This window comes from Myodes glareolus, chromosome 15 (assembly GCF_982192425.1).
Source record: "Myodes glareolus chromosome 15, mMyoGla1.1, whole genome shotgun sequence".
Lineage (NCBI taxonomy): Eukaryota > Metazoa > Chordata > Mammalia > Rodentia > Cricetidae > Myodes > Myodes glareolus.
In genome coordinates this window covers 14,086,614-14,111,515 of record NC_142040.1, presented here as the reverse complement: position 1 = coordinate 14,111,515, position 24,902 = coordinate 14,086,614, and positions in this window count along the sequence as shown.

Below are 24,902 nucleotides of genomic sequence, written 5' to 3'. Positions count from 1 at the left end.
GTGGTATGGAGGAGACAGTAACATGTAATGCTTCCTTCTCCATTTCAGGGGTTGATCATTGCTCTATAACTAAGAAACAGGCTTATATATAAAACAGAATCATGGAAATTAGATGCAAATATATTGAAAATAGCTAACTTAGTACCTAGGAACCATAATTCAACACACCCAAATTTGTGCTTCTATGAAAGTATTATTGAGCCCATCATGCTAAGTAAAATAATTCAGACTCTAAAAAACAAGGGAAACCTGTTTCTTCAATATATATAAGCAAGTCTTAACTATGTTTACAAGAGACCTTAATATCATGGACATCTCCTATCAAATTTCTGTATATCAAATTGTGAGCCTTGAGTATAGGCACTGATATGAGATTCCCATCTGTATAATGTGAATATGCTTTCTTACCATAAGTTAAAAAAGAAGCTGCTAAGCCTATAGCATGACAGAATATAACCAGGCTAGAAGAGATATAAAGAGAGTGTAGGTATAGTCAAGGAGACGTGTGTAGCTCCTGAAAGAGACAGACACCAGATATTTACCAGTAAGCCACAGCCTCATGGCACTACACAAATGAACAGAAATGGGTTAATTTACGATGTAAGAGATAGTTAATATGAAGCCTAAGCTACTGGATCAATCAGTGTTGTAATTAATATAGTTTGTGTGTAATAATTTACATCCAAGTGGGCAGACACCAAAGAGCAGTCTCTGCCTAAAAAAGTGTACAGCAACAATTTCCACATAAAGTCTAAGAAAGCTTTTAACAAAAGGCTTCTAGACCCACAAAAACAAGAGTCAAGTGCAGCTTCTTGGTAAAAACATATTTTCAGATATGCTCTGTTTGCTGCCAGCAAACAGAAACTCAGCTCTTTTAAGAGCGGTCTTCCTGACTCAGCACAGGAAGGGAAGTCTTCCTGGTTCATGCTAGTTGCAGGAACATCTCTGCCTCTTTAAGGATGCTGAACACTTGAATGGAGTTTGTGGGCATTCTGCTGTAAGTAATTTGGTGACAGCATTGGGCCAACTGCTTCCCAAAGTTCAGGTAGTGGGCATGGCTCCCTCCTGGCAGTCCCAGAACTAGCAGGAAAGATACTTCTGCCATATTGAAATGCTGACAAAAGCAGAGCCAACATCCAGGGCTGCCCTGACCATACTATTGACCATTTTGAAAAGCACATCTGGTCACCTTATCAGAAAATGATTGCAGATACACAATAAAGACAGATTTAGACAGAAATAAACTTCTGAATGGGTCACATTGTGTTTTAAAAATGTACATAGGCTTGAGAGAGAGAGAAGAAAAAGAGTATATACAGTTATCAAAAAATAGTTTTTCAAAAATAAAACAAAGTCTTTAAAGAAACAGAGTACAGGTAGTCATATATTAAAGGAGTAAAAAATAAGTTATGTAAAGATGAAAAATACACAGAATCTGGATTATGAATATTATTGTGCTTTCTTTGAATTTTTACTGTGTATGAGTTAAGTGCAGAGATATATTTCATTGTATAGTCTGCTAAGATAAAGTAACATATATTTAAAGGTATCTTGACTTCTAAATTTGGTCTAAAGATATGTTGCTTTGGAAAAAACATTCTGCTTTTGCTTCCATAGAGGATAAAGCTGTGGATTCCTTACTGGATAATATGGTTTGATTAAACAAAACCCCCTGAAGTAATGGCCCAGATGGTCCAACATTCATGGCAGATTCATGACTGCTAGCTGAGATGGACCTACTACATAAGATACTCCATAAAAGACTTGATTAACAGTGCCCCAAATCAGCAGGAAGTAGTCTAGAGAGCAATGCCCAAACTCTCTGAATTATTGTTTATAAGTGTTGTTTACATTTAAAGGGGAATATAATATGTAGATAAATACTTTGCATTGGTATGGATCTTATTTATATTGATACAGATTTAAGGTAAATTTTGTTACACTGTGTATATGTATTTCTGCTCTTATTTATGATATTGTGCTTGTGTAGCTCATTTAAAATGTAATATATAGTTAAGAAATACAGATTAATAGATAGTCATCAATAATGTATTCATGTTAGTTAGGTTTTCTAGATATTCAGAGATATGTTTCAGACGGATAAGTAATCTTCTAAACTTTCAATGACTTACAGAATGTGACATTTGAATTATTTTAAGAATTTAGATTTTTCTCAGTAGTAAGACATGACTGCTACTGGCAGTACCAATTACTTAAAAAGGAGGGTGGGCATCAAAGAGTCTCCTTATGGAGTTTCTTAGTCATTTGAACAAGAAACTGCTCTTACCTGGACTGTTTTATGGAATGCTGTGCAAACTAGACATGCAGGACCCACAGAAAAATGACTGTTGAACTTGGAAAGGAAGGTGAGATGGTTCTTCGTGGTTCCTACTTCATGAGATAACTGTCAGACATTATGCAGAACACAGAAAAAAAGCAACTGATCAACTTTGCCAGTACAAGGCATAAAAAAATTTCAAATTTCCTGTTTCATGGAAAAGTCTGCCAGATCCTGTGGGCCTGTTGGCTGTAGAAAGATGCTACAACATTACAGAAGAACCTTCGGTAACTGTCCAGGAAACAAGATGTCTCTGTCATTTCTAGAGTTTTAGAAATTGCTTATAATGTACTTCCTGTTTACTTCAGTACTATTATATCATTCTGGAGTCTTTGATGGAGTTGAATAAACATACTTATAATTATGAAAGATAAATTAGATAAAAAATTTTAGACTCTTTTTGGGGTCTAGGTTATCTCACTCAGTAAAGTGTTTTCTATTTCCATCCACATTTGCATGCAAAATTCAAGATGTCATTGTTTTTTACCGCTGAGTAAAACTCTAAAATGTATATGTGCCACACCTTCTTTATCCATTCTTCTATTGAGGGCCACCTAGGTTGTTTCCATGTTCTGGCTATTACAAATAGTGCTGCTATGAACTTAGTTGAACAAATGCTTTTGTAGTATGATTGGACATCTCTTGGGTATATTCCCAAGAGTGGAATTGCTGGGTCCTGTGGTAGGTTGACTCTCAGTTTCCTGAGAAACTGCCACACTGATTTCAGACTCTCTGAATGTGGCTGACAATGAGAGCTGACTGAGAAGCCAAGGACAATAGCAATGGGTTTTGATTCCACTGCATGGACTGGCTTTGTGGGAGCCTAGTCTGTTTGGATGCTCACCTTCCTAGACCTGGATGGAGGGAGCAGGACCTTGGACCTCCCACAGGGAAGGGACCCCAGACTGCTCTTAGGACTGGAGAGAGAGGGAGAAGGGGAGTGGGGAGAGGGGAAGGATATAGGAGGAGAAAAGGAGATGGAAATTTTTAATAAATAAATAAATAATAAAATAATTAGACTTTAGATAGGCTAGATAATAGAATACTTGCCTTAATTTGTCAAAGGTAAATGGACTAAATATTGTAACTATAATTTTTACTTGATAACTGTTTTGTTTTATGTAATTTTACTATGTTAAAGTTAAAAGCATCCTTTTTATTTTTACATGAAATTTGTTTTTACAGAAAAAGGGAGGTGATTTGGAATTCCCCTATGTATGCTGTGAATATGTTTTGTTACCATTAGTTAATAAAGAAGTTGTTCTGGGTCTATGGCAGGAATGTATCCAAGTGGGAAATCTGCACAGATATATAGAGAAAGAGTAGGCAGAGTAAGTGGGAGGTGATGTACCTGCGGAAGGAGAAAGAAGCCAGACACCAGCCAGAATTTATTCGTGGTGATACACAGATTAATAGAAATGGGTCAATTTAAGATGTAAGAGTTAGTTAATAAGAATCCCTAGCTAATAGGCCAAGCAGTGTTGCATTTTTAATACAGTTTCTGTATTATTATTTGGGTCTGGGTGGCTGGGAAATGAACAGTCTCCACCTATAAGGAACTACCTTTATACTTTTGAATTGCTCTTGAGACATATGCTTCTATATCTGCAACGGAACAGTCTTTTGAAAGTTTCAGAATTCATAATGTGCAAAGATGCAATAAAGAAATTCTTTTGTCTACTAAACAGGGCTTTCAGAAAATTCCCTTCCTTTGGTTTCCCATCCATGCAAATCAGTTTTCTTTGCAAAACTGCAAATATCCTTTGAGCCCCCAGTGACTTCTATGTGTATATTATGAACTTTCTGTATTTCAGCAGTTTAATTAAGAGTTAAGTACCTACTTATTTATCAGTTCCTATAAATAATTTAAAAAACCTCTACTGAAAACACTTGAAATCATTTAATTTATTACTTATCTATAAAAAATGACATGAATTTGATTTCTTTGTTTCAATTTTAATGAGGAAAACTGTTTTCATAATTATTACATAATATAATGCAAGCATTTCCAGACTAAAAACTTAATAAGTATGTTTTTCATCATTGTGTCAAAACTCAACCAATGATACAGTTTCAGAGATGGTGCTAAACTAGTCATTTTATTAGCTTTGCCATTTTTGAAACTTCTGAACCAGTTTTAAAATACTAATCTCTGTAAAAAAAATAAATCAAGGATATATGTTTTGTGTCTTAATACATTTCAGCTGTTAATTTTTTTCATACACATAATTAAATACAAAATTATAATATGTGATGAGTAGAAAATTGATAATGGAATATGCCCATCAAACCTTGAGAATCTCAGAGTGTGGTCATGGGTTCAGTTCAGTTAACAGAATAATTGGATTCCAACCATTTGCTCTTGATTGCAGTTTTGTCCTCTGTCTTTTGGTTCACCTGACATACCAGTACAAAAGAAGCTGGATTTTCAAAATACTACCTAGGAATATAACTGAGCAAAATCTATTATTTGATTGACAGTTTTATGCATATTATGTACATTATTTTTGAAGCATAGTGGTACACAGTTATCATTCACAGAGAATCAGCTTCTCACACATTTTAATGCAAAATGGCACTAAAAATGCCATTTAATGCCATTTAAAATCTAAGAATGTCAAAGGTTCTTTGGAATCACAAAGCACAATGCTTGATTCAAACTGGGAAACTGTTCCCCCTCATAAATTTCTATTTAATATCTATGAAAGCTAAAAGAGTAATTGTTAGAAGATAGTTTAAATCTTTTCATGCTAATTCTTCCATTAGACATAAAATGTTTTTCATATATGTGCTCTTCAAACTATCAGACTTCTGAACAGAAACATCATGGGGTTACTAAAATGGAGATTTAAAGTGTTGCTCACTCTTAGTCAATGGCATGGCCTAGATTTGATCTCACACAAGCTGCTTCCATAATGCATGCCATGTTCTTAGCCCCATACACAATAACTTAGAATCTTTTCTATTTTTATACAAAATACTTAAAACCAAGTAAATTATGGAATAACCATTTGATTAGCTCATGGGAATAAGATGAGATAGTCACAGTAGGCAAGGCCTTGTGCTGCCTTATAAAACAGCAGACAGTCACAAAAGCAAGCTTAAACATTGAAAATTGAAACACAAAACATAACCGTGTTTTATGATCCACAACCAAAGTGACTGATTCAGTCTTAGAGAGCAAGAACTCACAAATGTACACAAGGTGTCTCATTTAGCAGCATGAATTTCTCCATGTGCACTCATAAACTAAATGCCCTAAACTGAGTAAAGATGAAAGTAAGCAAAATAATCCCACAATAGCTCAGAATTGCATATAATAAAGGATTATTTATTTAGGGGTAGACTCACAGATCACAGTCCTCTGCACAAATGGGAAACAAGAATTGAATTTAGAAGTCAGGAGAGAAAGAGAGAGAGAGAGAGAGAGAGAGAGAGAGAGAGAGAGAGAGAGAGAGCAAGTGCACGCTTAGCATTTATAGTATGAGGCCATGGCCAAGTGGGCTGGTATCTTCAAAGTTACTGGCTGAATACAGTGCCTCCCACTTTTGTAAAATAAAGAGTTCTAAGCCTAAAACAAAGCTATATATAATAAGAACAAATGTCAGGTATAAAAATTAGAATTACAGTCAGCATAAACAATATTAAGCAAGGAACATATGCCAAATGTTTCAATAATCATTCTTTCCTAAGGAGTCAAGTCTTATATTAGAAATGGCATGGCTAAAATAAAAGAGGTAAGTAAGTCTGATTATCTAAACTTCAACCCCATCAAAGGCTTGAATAAGGAGATAATATTGCTTGAGTAGGCAGGAAGTGTAATCAAGCAGCTTCCAAAATGTGCAGTAGGTGACAGAGACAACTGGCTACCTGGGCAATTACCCAAAATCTCATTTACAATGTTGAAGCAACCAACTTTGGCAAATGCCTAGAATAACTGACAGACCATTTTCAGAGGCAGGAAAAATTTTAGAACCACCTTACCTTGTCTGGGCAAGGTTTGGTAGCTTATTTTTCTTTTATCCTCTGTTGTGGGACAATGGTTTGTACCCTGTCGATTTTATTTTAATAAAATGCTGATTAGCCAGTAGCCAGGCAGTAAGTGAAAGTGGGATGCCCAGGTAGGAAGTAGAGGCAGGGCAATGAGAACAGAATTGTGAGAAGAGGATTCAGTCTACAGTCATCACCCAGACAGAAGAAGCTAGACATAGAGTAAACAAGATGTGACTGCCTCACCAAAAAAGGTACCAAGCCATGTGGCTAACATATACAAGAATTATAGGCTTATATAAGTTATGAGAGTTAATAAGAAGCCTGAGCTAATAGGCCAATCAGTTTACAATTAATGTAGATCTCTGTGTGGTTTCATTGGGACTTAATGATTGTAGTACCTGGTGGGAGAGAAACATCTGCAAACAGAATGGTGTGCCAATGTGGGACTCATCAAATCCATTTAAAAGCCTGAGAGATCTTGGAAAGTTATTCTAGATAGAAAGAATAGAGTTAAGCATGACTTCTTGATAGCAGCACTTTTTTTGGTGGTCATTGCTTGATAGAGGCAAGCACTCTCATTTAAGAGTGGCTTCCAGACTCAGCATTACCTGCAAAACTGTGCAGCTCTTTGAGGAGGTTCTGCCATGGAACACTTAAATGATGTTGATGAAAAGCTGACTGCATGCCATTTATTTGTGGCAGGGACCATGTAATACCATAGATTTGTGGCAATAAACATGATTCTGACCAGTTCCTCTGCCATGAGGCTAGACTATCAGAAGAAAGCTAAGGAATAAGCTGGATCCATCCGTCAAAACAACGGCTCTAATTCTAGCCATATCATTTAGCAAATTAAAGATTCATGTGGTCAGAAAAAGAGAGATATACAATAAAGATAGATTCAAAGATGAAGAAATACTCTAAACAGTTTACTGTATGTTTAAAAATACATGTACGTTTGGGAGAAAATGAAAGAATAAAGTTCTTAAAAGAAAAAAGAGAATAGTTGGCTGTGGTGGCACACACTTTTAATCCCAAAACTTTTGAAGCAGAGGCAGACAGAACTCTATAAATTCAAGGTCTGAAGGCACACACCTTTAATCGCAGCACTGGAGAGGAAGAGGCATGGAGGAGGAGGGGTCACTTGTTGGTTGCCTGCTGCTAGACTCAGGCAGTTTAGACCCAAAATAAACACACAGAAGTTGTATTAATTAAATCACTGCTTGATTCATTAGCTCTAGTTTCTTATTGTCTAACTCTTATATTAATTTAACCCAATTCTATTTATCTGTATATCACCATGTGGCTTTGGCTTGCTGGGTAAATATCCAAGCATCTATCTCTGGCAGCTCCATGGCTTCTCTCAAATTCCACCCCTCTTTCTCCCAGCATTTCACTTAGTTTTCCCCGCCTAGCTCTGCTATGCCCTATCAACAGGCGAAGGCAGTTTCTTTATTCATTAATGGTAATCACAGCATACAGAGGAAAATACCACATCACCTCCACTTTCTGTTTAAAAAAAGGAAGGATTTTTACTTTAACATAATAAAATGATATATAACAAAACAGGTATTAAGTAAGAACTGAAGTTACAATATTTATATCTACTTAATATCTTATCATAACTAAGGAAAGCCATATGTATATATAAATTCTTCAACTCCATCAAAGACTCCAGATGGATATAATATTTCCTAAGTAAATAGGAAATGCATGGTCAGCAACTTCCAAAACTCTAGAATTGACAGAGGCATCTCACTGCCTGGACAGTCAGCCAATGTACTTCTGTATTGTTGGGACATCCTATCTTCAGCATACAGACCCACACACAGTATTCAGCAGACTTTTCAATGAAACAGGGCATTTCAAAGACAGATCTGCCTTTATTTGCACCTTGTCAGTCACTTTCTTCTGTGTCCTGAAGGTATCTGGCAGACTCTTTAATGAAGCAGGAACCCCAAAGGCCCTTTCTCACCTTTAGGCAAGTGCGGCAGTCATTTCTCTGTGGGTCCTGAATGTCTGATTAATTAGTCCAAGAAAGAGCAGTTTCTTGCCCAAATGGCAAATAAACTCCAGAAGGAGCCTCTTCAATGCCCATCATCCTCATGAAGTAGACTGGTACTGCCAGGACCAGATGTATCTCATTGTCATGAAATGTTCTAAATTTTTAAAATATTTTAAGTGCCATAATCCGTGGTTTTTGAAAGGTTTGAAGAATGTCTATCTATCTGTAATACATCTCTGTGCATCAAAAAATCTAAATAACAAGACTACAAGCTTGATGATTATCTATTAACCTATATTTCTTAATTATACATTATATTTTAAATGAACTGCACAATTGTAATACCTTAATCAAGAGCAGAAATATACATATAACAAAATTGACCTTAAATTTGTATCAATGATCTAAGATTCTTACCAATGAAAAGTATCCATCTCTTTAGCATCTCTCCCTTTAAATGTAAACAAAATTTACAGACGATATTTGGAAATGTGGGTGCAATTCTGTCCAAACTTCTTTCTGTTGTTTAATGGTTAAAGTAATTTTTTGAAGGATGTTCACAGCAACCTTTCATGGTGTCTTGGTTTATCAATCCATATCAGTCTGAAACAATTGCACAGATTTTCATCCTCTGTGAAAATAAAAAAAGAATCTCTTTTTCAAAGCAACATATCCTTAGACCCAAATACTGAAATCAAGATACCTTTAAAATATATAATATATTTAATATAATATAAAATATATATTTAAAATATAATATATATACTCATTTAGCTTAGAAGCCTATCAATTAAATGTCTCTCTGTACTTAACTCCTTCACAGTCAAAAAATTCAAAGAAAACACAATAGTATACATAATACAGTCTCTCTGTGAATTCTCCACCTTTATGTAGTTAGTTTTTACTCTATTACTTTTTAAATTTATTTTATTATCTTTATACTTTTAATCTATGACTGTCTATACTCTGTCTCTATAAAGACTTTACCTTTGTTTAACCATTTGCTTCTTTTTATAACTGTCTATTTTTATAACTGTCTATATTCTTGTTCTTCTCTCTCCCAAGCCTTCATATATTTATCCAACACTATGTGTAGAAGTGACCCATTTAGAGGTCCTATATCTGAATTTGTTTTTATTATGTATCTGTAATTCTTTACTGTCCAGGATCACTTCTTGAAATGCTAAATACTTTTTTAAAAAACTGAACTGCAGCATTACTAGGGTATAATGGGATTTCCTGCTTGCCCTGCTTAGCCCAGCATAGTGGACCTGCTCACTGCCTCTGAGAACCATGCACACTGCCACATGTCTAGTCACACAGCTAGCCCATGTTGCCACCAAGCAAGCCATAGCATGTTGCTTACAAACCCCATTCAAATGCTCTATCTAATGCCCTATCTCCTGAAACAGCCAGAGTTCATGCTGGCAGCACAGCCAAGAAAGCTGGCATTTCAAAATGGTGTGGCTACTACTGCTACTGAGTCAGGAAAATCTCTCTTAAAGGAGCTGCGGCATGCCACCAGCAAAAAGCAAAGGCTGGCGTTAATCTTTGTATTTTTGTGTCTAGAATTTCTTTTCAAGCCCTCTTAGGTTTCAATTGGATTTTAGTCAACTATGTTGGCACCAATTTGTTGAGGGAAGACTCTTGTTTGTCTTGGCCATACAGAACCAAACTAATCACACAGAAACTGTATTAATTAAATCACTGCTTGGCCCTTTAACTCTAGCTTCTTATTTGCTAACATATTAATTTAACCCATTTATATTAATCTGCATATTGCCACATGACTGTGGCTTACCAGGTAAAGTTTCCAGCATCTGTCTCCAGTGGTTAAAGGGCTTCTCTCTGAATCTGTATTTTTTCTCCCAGCATTCCATTTAGTTTTCCCTGCAAAGCTCTGTTCTGCCATATCAACAGTCCAAGGAAGTCTTTTTATTCATTAATGGTACTCACAGCATGCAAAGGGAAATCCCACATCAGAAGCAGGCAAATCTCTGTGAGTTCAAGGACAACCCAGTTTACAGGGTTAATTCCAGGAAAGCCAAAGATAAACAGAGAAATTCTGTCTCAAAAAGCCAAGAATTAAAAATTAAAAAAAGAGAGATAGAGGTTAAAATAAAGCCACGTAAAGATGAAAACTACACAGAGAGTCTGAATTTTGTATGTTAGTGTGCTGTTGTTAAATTGATTGATGAATGAGGAAGGAGCAAAAGCTGCTAAAAGACATTTGATTATAAATTCTGCATATACATATATATATATATTTAAAATGCTTTGACTTTAAAATTTAAGTCAAAAATTGTGTTAATTTGGAGAAGAGATTTTATTTTTGTTTCCACAGGAAATGAGAGGCTGTAGATTCATATTGGATTAAGAAAAAACAGGTTTGATCAAGGAAGATCACCTGAAGAAACTCCAATAGGAGCAAATGGCACAAATGTCTGAGTTCTGCACCTAGAACAGATTCAAGACTGCTGCCTGAGATAACCAAGCCTCACTGAATACTTAAGTCAGGACTTACTGTAATTGAAAATTTTCCTTAGGTCCCCATAAGATTATCAGTGCCCCAAATCAGCAGGAAATAGCATGGAAAAACTACACACAAATTCCCAAAAATAGATTATAGATTTTTTGGGGGGGGTTGGGGAGAGGTTTAGAATGTTGATGGATAATTACCAGGAAGAAAGCTAAACAAGTAAGATTTGATTCAGAGTTCTTATTTAGGAAAAAAAAGGGAGAAGTGCTGTTGGACAACAGTCTGTACCCTGTCAATTGTATTTTAATAAATGCTGATTGGTCAGTAGACAGACAGGAAGTATAGGTGAGGTGACCAGGCAGGAAGTAGAGACAGGGCATTGAGAATAGGAGCGTTCATTGTATTAAGGAGCCATTCATTCATTGTTGCTGACCTAAAGGCCAAAGAATCCTTTTGCATTCTAACTTTGCATTTTCAAAAGCCAGTTATCCAATAAGTACACACCTAGCTTCTGGGTCTGTTTCTCTTACTTGTATGACCTTAGTTAATTTTTTAAAAAAAAAATCACTAAAGTGTTCTCTCTGGCCTTGTTTAATCCTGATATGTTTATATGATTCAGTTCTCTTACCTAGTTCCTGAATTCTGTCCCAAGCATTTAAAGCAGCTGTGCTATAAAGAGACAAGTTGTGTTCATCATGGAGATTTGTCCTGAGAATTGGAGTAATGGCTCTTGCCAAAAGTTTGGTCTTGGAAAGTTTCAAATCCTTTTGCTTGTCCCTGCTGTCCGAAGATTTTTGTCTCTTCTGACCAATAGCATTTACATAGCAGCTGGGGTGCATTTTCTAAGACTGTTGAAATTAATTGAAGCCAATCATATCCAGTAGCCTTATTGCTTTAAGCCCATGTTTTTATCATTTCCCTAAAATAAATAGTGAATGCAGGCCATAAGATACTATTGCTTGATTAATTTCTTTTAGATTGCTATTACCTATAGGTTGCCATGTAAATCCTTTGACTACCTTAGGGTATTTTGTGCCAGATGGTTCCTCAGAGGATATTATTGCATAGGCAGCTAAAACTCTAGGTAAGTCATCCTGGATACTGGCATGTACTGACAAGGCTAAATCCTGTCCTTGTATCTTTTCTTGCTGCTCATCATGTTTGGTAATTTGCTCAACCTTTTTAAATCTCTTTACCACTGCCTTTTGTAAAGTCTGAATCTCCTCCAGTCTTCCATTCTAATGCAGTATTTGATAATTTCAAGCATAAAATTTGTCCTGTAATGAAAACATCTCATCTTTGGACATAATTTTGAGGACATATATATTGCCTTCCTGGTGAGATTCCTTATCCACTAGCCTATCATCACTTTTCAACAGATTATGATTATTAAATTCAATAACACTAATTCTTTCAGATAATATTTCAATCACTGTTGACATCGATTGGATTTTGCCTGTCAAATCAATGTTAACCATTTCAATAGTATTAGTTTTTTCAACTATCTGTTCATTATTAATCTATAAAGACTGTATCATTTATAAAAGTGCTTCATTTTTGGCTCTATTACCAAACCATTTTCTTAATGATATAATATGAAAAACAAAACTAATTCCCAAAATCAAATAAATGGATGTATAATGAAAATCACATAAGCCTTACAGAATACCAACCATAGTATAAGCCAAAAGGTTATTAAGTTCCTGAATGGTAATATTGTCTGAAATAATGTAACTTTCAAATTTATTAATTTACTTAGCACTATTAGATTTCACTAAATTGTTGTAGGTATAATAATCTTTATTGACCAGCAGGTGTCACAGTAGCAGGTACATGGCAGGGAGTTGCAATACATAGGGACTATATGCACCACTTTGGTGCCATGAGTTGATGCCTGGTTAAATACTGATAAATATGCTTTGCTTGACAAACTTAGAGCAACAAAATAAATTCTGTACACAGAGCAAAGAGCACAGAAATTATGAGCATCAAACACAAACTATAGGCTATACAAGTAGCTACACAACAGGGAAAGAGGCAGTTGAGTAGGAAGCATGCCTGAGCCCAAAACTTGCCAAGTCACCACATGGTAACTTCACCGTAGCTGTGGCCAAGTTTGATAAGAAAAAAAAAACACCTTGTAAGTTAAATCCTTTCTTTTAATTTATAAAGAAATGGGGAGGTGATGTGGAATTCCTCTCTGCATGCTGTGAATATGTTTTATTGTCATTGGTTAATAAAGAAGCTGCTTTCAGCCAATGGCTATACAGAGTAAAGTTAGGCAGTAAAACTAAACTGAATACTGGGGGAGAGAAAACAAGTCTGTAACATGAGGTCCGGGCTGCTTGTCAGGGTTTCTATCCTGCCCAATTGCCCAGAGCTGGCAAGCCCCAAAGAAAATCACACAAAGGTCTCCATAAGATTATAAACTGATTGGTCCCTTAGCTTGTGGCACCTTATGGAGTTTGGTTGAGAAACTGGTATTGCCTGAACTGTTTGACTGGACTTGCAAGACTCACAGATAAATGACTGCTGAAGATTCCTAAAAAAAGTTGAGACAGTCTTTCAGAGTTCCTGCTTCATGAAAGAGTCTGCCAGATATTCTTCAGGACACAGAAGGAAGCAACTAATGGATTTTGCCATTACAAGACAGAACAAATCTTCAAATTTCCTACTTCATGGAAAAGTCTGTGAGATACTATGATCCAGTTGGCTGCTGGATGCCCCAATGTTAGGGAGAACTTTGGATGACTGTTCAGGCATCAAGATGTCTCTATCAATTCTAGAGTTTTAGAAGTTGCTTAAAATGCACTTCCTGTTTACTTAGGTAATATTATATCCCTCCGGAGTCTTTGATGGAGTTGAAGATTAGATAGTTATAATTCTAGTTTTCCTTAGTTATGATGGGAGATAAAGTAGATATAAATGTTGCAGCTGTAATTCTTGCTTGATACCTCTTTTGCTATATGTAATTTTACTATGTTAAAATTAAAATCTTCCTTTGTATTTAAACAGAAAAGGGAAAATGGTGTGGGAAATCATTCTGTATATGTGCTGCTTTTATTGGTTAATAAAGAGTGTCTTAGCGGAATATAGCCAGGCTGGAAGAGATATGTATAGAGTGAGTAGGTAGAATCAGGAAGAAGCCATGTAGCAGACTGCAGGAAACAGATGCTCCAGAACCTTGCCAGTAAGCCATGGGGTAATACAAAGTCTAATATAAATGGGTTAAACTTTTAGATATAAGAGATAGCCAGAAATAAACTTAAGCTATTGGCCAAACAGTATTACAATTAATACAGATTTCTGTGTGATTATTTCGGGAGACTGTTGAGCCAGAAAATGAACAAGTGACCTCTTCCAACAATTGATGGAGGACTAAGCAGGACAGAAACCTGAAAGTGTGCACTCTTTCCATCAATGTTTATAGTATAAGAGGCCATGCCAAAGTGGACTGATATCTTAAATGCTACTGGCTGTAGGAATTCCTACACCAACAGAGTTACACTGCAATTAAATATCCTATTTTATAGTGAACAAAGAATAGTGTGTTGAATCAGTAAATAGAAAGTCAGATAGCAAATAGTGGGGAAAATCTCAAAAGCACAAAAAGGTCTGTATTAGCATTTCACTGTGTAAAAGTTCATTGCTTCTTCTCCATAAACCTCTAAATACCCAGACTTCTGTACAAGCCACATTGAAAGATGTGCTCAACACACTGTCTCCTATTTGGAGTAGTCATGAAAATTCAAGATATATATATCTTATATATAATATAACAATGTTAAGTCATAGCAACATTGCTATTCCTGAAAATCTTCCAAGCTGTCAGTCAGAAATCTATTTAGTAAATAACTTTTATATATATATTTATCTTCTTCATGTATTTTAAGTACACCACCTTGAAATTTTCAAAACAATAAGCAACCAGTTGGAAAGTTGTTTTTTTTACACTTTTTTAGTTACTGTTTTTGAAAAAAGAAATCACCACAATTTAATGACTTATAGTACTATTTTTTCATTTCATTTTCTTCCATTCATTAATGTAATAATAAGACAGGAGTCAGTGTAGGAGCTGATACTAACTTCTCTCAGAATTTTTCAAGTCAAGTTCTAATTCTCATTTACTCGGGTTATTGACAGAATCCACCATGAATATTCCTCAGCTCTCAACTGAGAATTACTCACAGCTCCTATAGACTACCCTCAGGCCCTCTCCAAAAGCCTGCTTATTCTTAAAGCACAAAAGAATTATTCTTCTGGAAGATTTTTCTGTTGTTATTGTCTCTCAGAGGGCTTTTATGGTTCCCTACAAAAGATCTACCTGTTTAGGTACTATTCATAAAGAAGACTAAGCACTTTAATTAATTTGAAGTCAACGGATTAAATATTTTCACTGTATCTGCAAAGTATTTTTAACTTCCTAAGCCCTACTGATTGATTGAAAGTTGGCCACAGACTAATTAATTAATTTATTAATTAGCACACCTAATGGGCAGAGAATTTAAAGGTCACTGATGAGATTGGGATTCTGCCTGTTGCAAGCAGAGTGCAATGAGAAAAATGCAGATGTCACACAGTTTGTCTTGTAAGATGTTAAATGGTGATTGTCACCCTTTATACATGGATTTTTCATTTCCAAGACTTAGAATAGTGGCTCACATAGGAAACACCATGCAATACTAAAGCATTCATAGAGGGAGGCTATGTTTGAACGTTACACATGTGTGCAAATTCCAGTACAGTGTGTCAGATTCCTTCAAACTGGACTTACAGGTATTATAGCCATGCAATGTGGATGCTGGAACTGAAATTTGGTTCTCTACAAGAGCAGCATTTTTAAATGCTGGAGCAACTCTCCATACACTTAAAAAGTTGTTGTTTTTGGTTTTTTTTGCTATAGGTAATTATCCCAATATGATCACAGCACATTGTGCACTGAGTCAAAAAAGCATATTGAGTTAATATGTAAGATTACTACGTATCTTCTTTTGAAGTTTACTCGTGTAATTATTTCAAACTCTCATTCTCAGGATAAGGATCTGTAGCAGAGGAAAATTAAGCAGTGTGTCTAAGATCACACACCTAATACGGGAAGGAACTAGAGAATGAGCCCAGGGAGTCTACATCTAAAACTTATTTGTGCAAGTAGCATACTGTGCCAACTTTTCAAGTGTAGTAATCTAAAGTATTTTTCACTTTCTTTAAACTGAAAGAAAAAAAATCAAATCTAATTGTTTCAAATCCTTAGACTAATCTGCAGAGCACAGATACCTCTGTGGATAGTCAACAATTCAACCTTTTGTTTTCTTTACTGAAATGTGTCCTAGAACATTAGTTCTAAGGAATACAGAAAATTATAATGTAAAACTGATTGTAGTGCCCATTGTGTTGGAAATCACACCAAAATTAAAATTGATGTATTTCATGTAACACTTCTTAGAATACAAAATTTGATAATATTTGAGAAAATGATGATTTTTTTCAAAACTTTCAAATTATTGAGTTACAAAATCATTCCTTTTCAGATCTCCACTCTGAGAGTACTAGCTTTTCACAAAACATATCTTCCAAATGTTTCTTTCAAATTCTCATCCGTATTTTTATATTTTTGAACATATAAATTTTCAGCAAAAATGTCATTTCATTTTGCAATTTGGGTTCCTAGTTATTTGTCCTACAAAAAATAATTATCATAAACTCCCAGAAAATACTCACTGTCTATTCCTAATCTTTTGTTTACGTCAAGGAGAAGTTGTAGTGGTAAGAATGAAAGCAAATTTGTGTTGAAGTCAGTACAAATGGATATATTAAAAATGCAGTGGCATGTCTGAGAATCAAAGACCTGGAGAAGCAGCTTTAATAACAGTCTAAGTTTGAATTTAAGATTATCCCTAGTACTGCTGCCAACCAGTCAGTTCCCACAAACATACAAAGCATTGCAGCTGCCTCTGTGGTGCAGGAGTGAGCAGATATGGGGAAATGGGGATGTGTAATCAGTACTACTGCTGCTCTTGTCCCACAAACTCTCTTCTCCTTAACTGTCTCTCAGATGCAATTTCTAGGTTCTTCTTCTCTTATTTGAACTGTAGGAAGGTTCATTTGTCAGTGAATCCAAGGTCTGTGTCCCTACCGAAGGGAAGCAAGTGACATTCCTTGAATATCAGGGTAGACTTCCCATCAAGACTCACAAGATAATAAATTCCTCAGACCCAGGAAAGAGATTATTTTGTAAACAGTCAAAATGTGATTATGAATTCACTACATAGAAACTCCTGTTTAGAATACCATTAATTCAGGCACTGAGAGCAACAATTAATAAATGGGACTTCATGAGACTAAGAAGCTTCTGTACACCAAACACACTGTAATTTGGACAAAGGACATCCTACAGAATATATACTTACTAACTATAGAATTTTTGTTGGGGATGGGGAGGGGTGGTCACCGTCAATCAGAAGTCATCATACCAAGTGCCACCCCAGTTCTCTGGGCCTGCACATGGGAGAGAGGAAAAACAACAGCTCTATGCCATTCCTTGTGACTGGGGCAAGTAAGACTCAGTCATTTGCCACTTATGGCCCAATCAAGAGATTCCACAATGGGTAGTCAGGTACCATTGTGGTGAGAGATACAGAGTGGGGAAGTGGAAGAGAGGGAGAGGCAGAATGATTCACCGGCCGGGGTGAATAGCATATCTGAAGAGATGAGGGTAGTGAGGAATGGGCTGAAGAGATTGTCCCCCCACCCAGTCCTAGATATGTCTAGGGCTGGGCTATGATGAAGGGCTAAGTCTTGGTCCAGGATCATGGAGCAGCCAAGGGTACCTATGTCAAAGTCTGTGGCTCTGTTACCACTGGTGGCCTTGTAGGGACCTGTGGTCTGGGTCACCACCTGTGGCCACATTGGTGTAGGAGCAATGCACTGCTGCAGGAGTCAGGCCAATCTATGCAACCTGTGCTGCCATTTGGGTCCGTGGTGACAACCTATCCTGGGCTACTGCCATGGGCCATGTCTGTGTCCATGGTCCTGCCATGACCAGGATCTCTGGTGATGTCTGTTCCTGGCTCATATTACTTCCAGAGACCACATGGATGCCTGAAATCTGGTCCACAAACTATCACCATTTTGCTACCTCAGGGCTGATCCACTTCTCAGGCAAGCTCAATTTGAGTGTCCAGGGCTGTCAACTGGGGCCACGGTAGTGCCTGGACCAGGAATACAGCCAAGGGTCTTCTGTGGATCTATGGCCCTGCTGCTGCCAGGGTCTGTATTGCTGTCTGTGTCTCCTGAGACCATTGAGGACTATTTTAATGACAGGGGTCTGGGCCATCTATGTCTATGCTGGTGTCCAAGGACTGCAGAGATGTGGGGTACATGCTGGTCTGGATGACCTATGCTGCCACCTGGGATTGTGGTGACATCCAAGCCTAGACTGGAGTCAAGGACCATGTCTGGGTCCTACCACAACCAAGGTGTAAACTGATTTCTATGGCCAATGCTGCCTCCAAAGACCACCTAGATTCCCAGGGTCTGGGTCACAATATGAGGACATGAGGGTATGGGAGGCCAGTGCTGTCACCAAGAACATCCTGATCTGAGTGGCCTGCAAATCTCTCTCTCTTTTATTAGAAAAAAAGACAACATTGTACATTTATCAAGAAAACTAACACCAAAAACAAGAGTTTGATGCTAAGAGCTTTGTATACACACTGATATCTCCATTTCCTTAATCTAAACATGCTATCGGAAACTCCAACTTTAATCAAATGATAAACCTCTGGAAATGTAGCACCTTTCTTATCCGCATTGAGAAAAGGCATTTACATTTTCTATCTCCCTGTCCTACTCCAATGCAGATATCATGATTAACTGAAGGTTTTGCAAGCATCTAAATTATTGAAAGAGTAATCCATAGTCCTGTGAGATACTAATTGCGCATGCTGATCTACTTCCCCATTTACTCTGGACTCAATAATTATATCTTCTTCTCATCTTGGTGAAGCTTTCTAACTGAAAACCCAATCAGAGAACAAGTAAGATAGCTTATACTTGTAATTGTAGCATCAGAAGGAAAAGGTAAAAAGGCTTCCGTGAGCTCAAAACAAACCTTGTCTACATAGCATATATTGGGCCAGATATTCCTAGATAGTGAGACAAAATACATACATACATACATACATACATACACACATACATACACACACACAAACACACACTCAAAGAGAATAGCAATCATAGAATCATCACAATATACCATCAAAATGTGTTTCACAATAAAAATTGATTAGGAAGCTATCAGTGAATATCGACTATTAATCTCATTCTGGCATTTACACAGTGTCTTTTATAAATTAGGTAGTCGCTAAGTGGTCATGTTAAAAACAAAACAAAGCAAATGTAATGCTGGGGAATGTTGGCGCTCACTTTTAAACCTATCCTTTACATTAGGGAAGCAGGAGGCTTGCAAATTCCAGAATATTTTCAACTCCATGGCCGGTTTGTGGATAGCCTGACCCCTGTGAGTGCCTCCTGCTGTTTTTTTGTTTGTTTTGTGTTGTTGTTGTTTCTATTTTAAGTCCGTTGCCAAAAGGATGAGGAACTATAGTAAAACTAGTGACTGGTGATTTTTGATAATGGGAGAGTCAGGAAACTTTCACCACAAAAATGTAGCCAACAACTAATTTAGTCATCTAAATTCAACCTTCCAGGGTGTTTTCTACTACTTAACCATCTTGAGTACTTTCAAAAGAATGCTGCTCAAGGATAAAATGGTTGGTGAAGACACTGGCTGCAGCAACTGGATGGACCCTCAATTTTGTCTCAGATGCCAGGAATGGTTTCAGAATAATAACGTAATGCTTCAGTTATCTTGACAATATGTTCACAAGACACACACATGTCTAATAATCTACTAATCTTTACCCTTTTTGCCATGCTTATGCCAAACAAAAATTTTCTATAACATAGTCTGAAATACCCGTGCTCATGTTATTTGTGTTTTATGCAAATAAAAACTTTCTATCTTTTACTCCTCTCCCTTTCTCCAGTTTTCATGACTACCTTCTTCATTATCATTTTACAGAATGAGTATCACCAATTACTTTATTTTGAAACCTTCTTCATAATCTCTTTTATTCCACAGGAAAGAGTGACTGGGAATTTTATTGCCCCTTTACAGAGTCACAACTATGATAGCAATTGGGTATCCTCAGTCTGTGTACACATCATTTCATCATGCTAGAAACCAAAACAGGGAATCTCATTCAGCCCAGTGAGAAACAGAAATGCAAGTTTGGGAAATCTAACTTTGCAGTTAAACTACCTTCCTTTAGTCTTTATGACAGTAACACTTTCAATATTTACAGTTATAGAGATATTCATTAACACATGAATTATTTTAAATTATGAAAGTTTAATAGAGAAAATTATTTGCATTTAAGGAATTTATTTTTTTCAAAGACACTCAGGAAATTAAGTGCTTTGCAAATTTCTCCTATGGCTCTCTCTTCTTCTGCTCATAACCACTCCTACTTAGGTCTCCTCTGCAGGCTACAGCAACCTGAACAGGAGGCCTTTTGTAAACGTCCCCACTATGTAGCATTCTTCTGTGCCCGCAGGAAATGGCTGGGCTGCCTGCATTCTTATCCAGCTTCTGCTCATTTTCTCACAAACTCTCCTCATCAGAAGATAAATGCTAGAAGAACAAGGTGCTGGAGAGCGGCTGAAGATGGGATTGTGTGTCTTTTCTCCAGTTTTAGCTACAAAAAACTATGTAGCTATGTATGATTTTTTTTCTAATACATTTAACAGTTCCTCATCCTATACAGAAAAGTAAGTGACTAGAACATACAATGACATAAAATGATAAAAATCATTTTGGACACTAAAGGGCTTTGGAATGCCCTTTATATTCCAGGATAAAATTGGCAACATTATTAGAATAAACTGTATTTTACCCTAATCTGTGGATCTGACAGGAAGAACAACTTTATGGACCATTTAATTCCTTAGACCATTTAGTTTACTTTGAAATTAGTAAAAATTTGAGGTTATTTTCTCTGTTTTGTTTGGTGAAAATATTACCAGTCTTGTTTTCAATGCACTAATTTGAAATTTGTTCACATAATATGAAGACCACTATACAGATAGTAAATATTCAGTTGAGTTTAAAACAAGGATTCCATTTTAAATTGGGGAAAATGGTTGTGTTTCTCTGTAAAGATTTAACAAGTTCATAAATATTTTCTATTAACTGGATGTCAAAGAAATTGTTACACACGTATTATCTCTATTTGTTCTCAAAAACCATTAAAATGGCTCAAAGACTCTTTCTCAAATAGTTTCATCATTTGGCCATTAAGTACTGACTAAATAATTAGCTAAATGCACCAATTCTAGTTGCCTTTCATATCTCTTGTCTATATAAGATTTATTTCTCTTTTTATATCTCATTGAAAAGCTATTAGCTAATGAATATAGGTAAATTTACAGACTATCCCAAAATTAGAAAAGGAGATGATACAAATGTTAAACTCAATATGTACAGGATATTACCAGTCAATTACTGTTATATACATGTGCATGTATATGTGTATGTTCAAATAATGATTCAATATTCTAATCACAAAAAGAATATTAGTCATAAGACAATATATTCCAAAAACTATTTTATTGATTTTATTGAGCTGTACCTTTTTTTCTGCTAATCTCCCTTTCTATCCCTTTCACCTTCAACCGTCTCCCATGTACTCCATGTTCCCAGTTTTCTAAGGAGGTCTTGTCTATTTCACTTCCCATGTAGATTAGAGCCATGTATGTCTCTCTTAGGGTCTTCAATGTTGTCTAAGTTCTCTGAGATTATGGATTGTAGGCTGGCTTATTTTTCTTTTGATTTATGTCTAAAAGCCACTTATGAGTAAGTTCATATCATACTTGTCTTTCTGGGTCTAAGTTACCTCATTTCCATTTGCCTGCAAATTTCAAGATGTCATTATTTTTTCCTGCTGTATAGTACTCCATTGTATAAATATATCACATTTTCCTTATCCATTCTTTGCCGAGGGACATTTAGATTGTTTCTAGGTTCTCACTATGACAAACAATGCTGCTATGAACATAGTTGAGCACATGTCCTTGTAGTATGATTGAACATTCCTTTGGGTATAGACCCAAAAGTGGTATTGCTGGGTCTTGATGAAGGCTGTTAGTTAATTTTCTGAGAAATCGCTATACTAATATCCAAGGTGCTGTACCAGTTTGTACTCCCACCAGATATGCAAGAGTGTTCTCTTTACCACATATCCTGTCCAGCATAAGTTGTCATCAGGGTTTTTGATACTGACCATTCTTACAGGTGTAAGATGGAATCTGAGAATTATTTTTATTTGTATTTCTCTGATGACTAAGATTGTTGAACATTCACATAAGTGCCTTTTAGCCATTTTAGATTACTCTGTTGAGAGTTCTCTGTTTAGATAAGTACTACATTTTTTATTAAATTATTTGTTGTTTTGATGATCAAATTATTGAGTTTTTTGTATATTTTGGAGATGAGTTCTCTGTCTGATGTGGGGTTGGTAAAGATCTTTTCCATTCTGAAGGCTGCTGTTTTTTTTTTTTTTTTTTTTTTTTTTTTTGTTGACCTGGACCTTTGCTTTACATAAGTTTTTCAGCTTCGGAAGGTCCCATTTATTAATTGTTTTTCTCGATGTCTGTGCTTCTGGGGTTATATTTAGGAAGTGGTTTCCTGTGTCAATATGTTCAAGTATACGTCCCACTTTCTCTTCTATAAGGTTCAGTGTGGTTAGCTTTATGTTGAGATCTTTGATCCATTTGGACTTGAGTTTTGTGCTTGGTGATAGATTTGGATATATTTTCATTTTTTTACTTTGATATCCAGTTATATTAGCACCATTTGTAAATATGCTTTCTTCTTTCTATTTTATATTTTTTGTTTTTTTGTCAAAAATCAGGTGTTCATAGGTGTGTGGATTAATATGTGTGTCCTTGGTTTGGCTCTATTGGTCCTCTTGTCTGTTCTTATGCCAATATCAGGCTATTTTCAGTACTGTAGCTCTGTAGTAGAGTTTGAAGTCAGGGATTGTGATGACTCCAGGAGTTCCTTTATTGTATAGGATTGTTTTGGCTATCCTGGGTTTTTTGCTTTTTTCATGTGAAGTAGAGTACTATTCTTCTGAGGTCTGTGAAGAATTTTTCTGGGATTTTGATAGGCATTTCATTAAATCTATACATTATTTTTAGTAAGATTGCCATTTTTACTACCAAAGATCATGGGAGATCTTTCCATTTTCTGGTGTCTTCTTCAATTTCTTTCCTCAAAGATTTAAAGTTCTTGTCATACAGGTCTTCCACTAGTTTGATTAGAGTTACTATGAGATATTTTATACTATTTGTGGCTATTGTGAAGGGTGATGTTTCTCTTATTTCTTTCTCAGCACATTTATCATTTGTGTAAAGGAGGGCTACTGATTTTTTTTCTTTTTTGGAGTTAATCTTGTGTCCTGGAACATTACTAAAAGTGTTTATGAGTTGTAGAAGTCCCTTGGTAGAATTTTTGGGGTTGCTTATCTAAACTATCATCTCATCAGCAAATAGTGAAAGTTTGACTTCTTCTTTTCTGATTATATCCCCTTGATCTTCTTTTGTTGTCTTACTGCTATAGCATGGACCTCAAGAACTATATTGAATAGATATGGAGAGAGTGGACAAACTTGTCTTGTTCCTGATTTCAGTGGAATTGTTGTGAGTTTCTCTCCATTTAGTTTGATGTTGGTTGTTTGCTTGCCATATATTGCCCTTATTATGTTTAGGTATGTTCTTTGTATCCCTGCTCTCTCCCAGACCTTTATCATGAAGGAATGTTTTAGTTTTTGAATGCTTTTAAGCATCAAATTAGATGATCTTGTGGTTTTTATTTTTCAATTTGTTTATATGTTGAATTACACTGATATATCTTAATATGTTGAAGTAACCCTTCATCTCTCAGATGAAGCCAACTTGATCATGGTGGATGATCTTTCTGATGTGGTCTTAGATTCAATTTGGCATTATTTTATTAAGTATTTTTGAATCAATGTTCATGAGTGAGATTGGTCTGTAATTCTATTTTTCAGAAATGTCTTTCTGTGGTTTGGGAATCAGGGTAATTGTAGCCTCATAAAAAGAGGTTGACAATATTCCTTCTGTTTCTTTTGTGTGGAACCATTTGAGGAGTATTGGTATTAGTTCTTCCAAAAAGAAATTTTTAATTCAAGTTGACAGAACTAGTCACATTTTTTAAAACATAGCATTATATAAATAAGTAAAAACTGTTTAATAGCTAAGCTTCATGACATTTTCATATGTTTGGGCACACATGTGCTAGGTACAGACGGGCTGATCTCCAGTCCTGGCATTTTCTACCCAATAGGCTTGGTAATTTGATTTCAGTGTGTAAATTGTCTCATCTGAGAAAAAAGTTATTTAATTACTAAAGAAGGCACTGAAAAAGTACCTGCAAAATGGGAAGCACTGTGTGTTTATTTTGTATGGTTGTGTTTGCGGATACATTTGTAATAGTGCACAAGAATGAAACAGAATATTGAACACATTTTTGAGGAAAATGTTCATGGTCAACTTACCTTAAATCATTGACAGTATATCTGGTAACAAAAATACATTAAAGAAATGGAAGCTGAGTAGTACTCCATTATGTAGATGTACCACATTTTCTTTATCCATTCTTCAGTTGAAGGGCATCTAGGTCATTTCCAGGTTCCGGCAATTATGAATAATGCTGCTATGAACACAGTTGATCAAATGCTCCTGTGGTATGAGTGGTCATTCTTTGTGTCTATGCCCATGAATTGTTTTGCTGGGTCCTGAGGTAAATTGACTTCCAATTTTCTGAGAAACTAACATGCTGATTTCCTAAGTGGCTGTACAAGTTTGCATTTCCACCAGCAATGGAGGAGAGTTCCCTTACTCAGCATCCTCTCCAGCAACTGATGAAAGCAGATACAAAGTTTTATAGGAAAGCACTGGGTTGAGCTAACTGAGATCATCCCAAGGGGGAGGAGTGGATA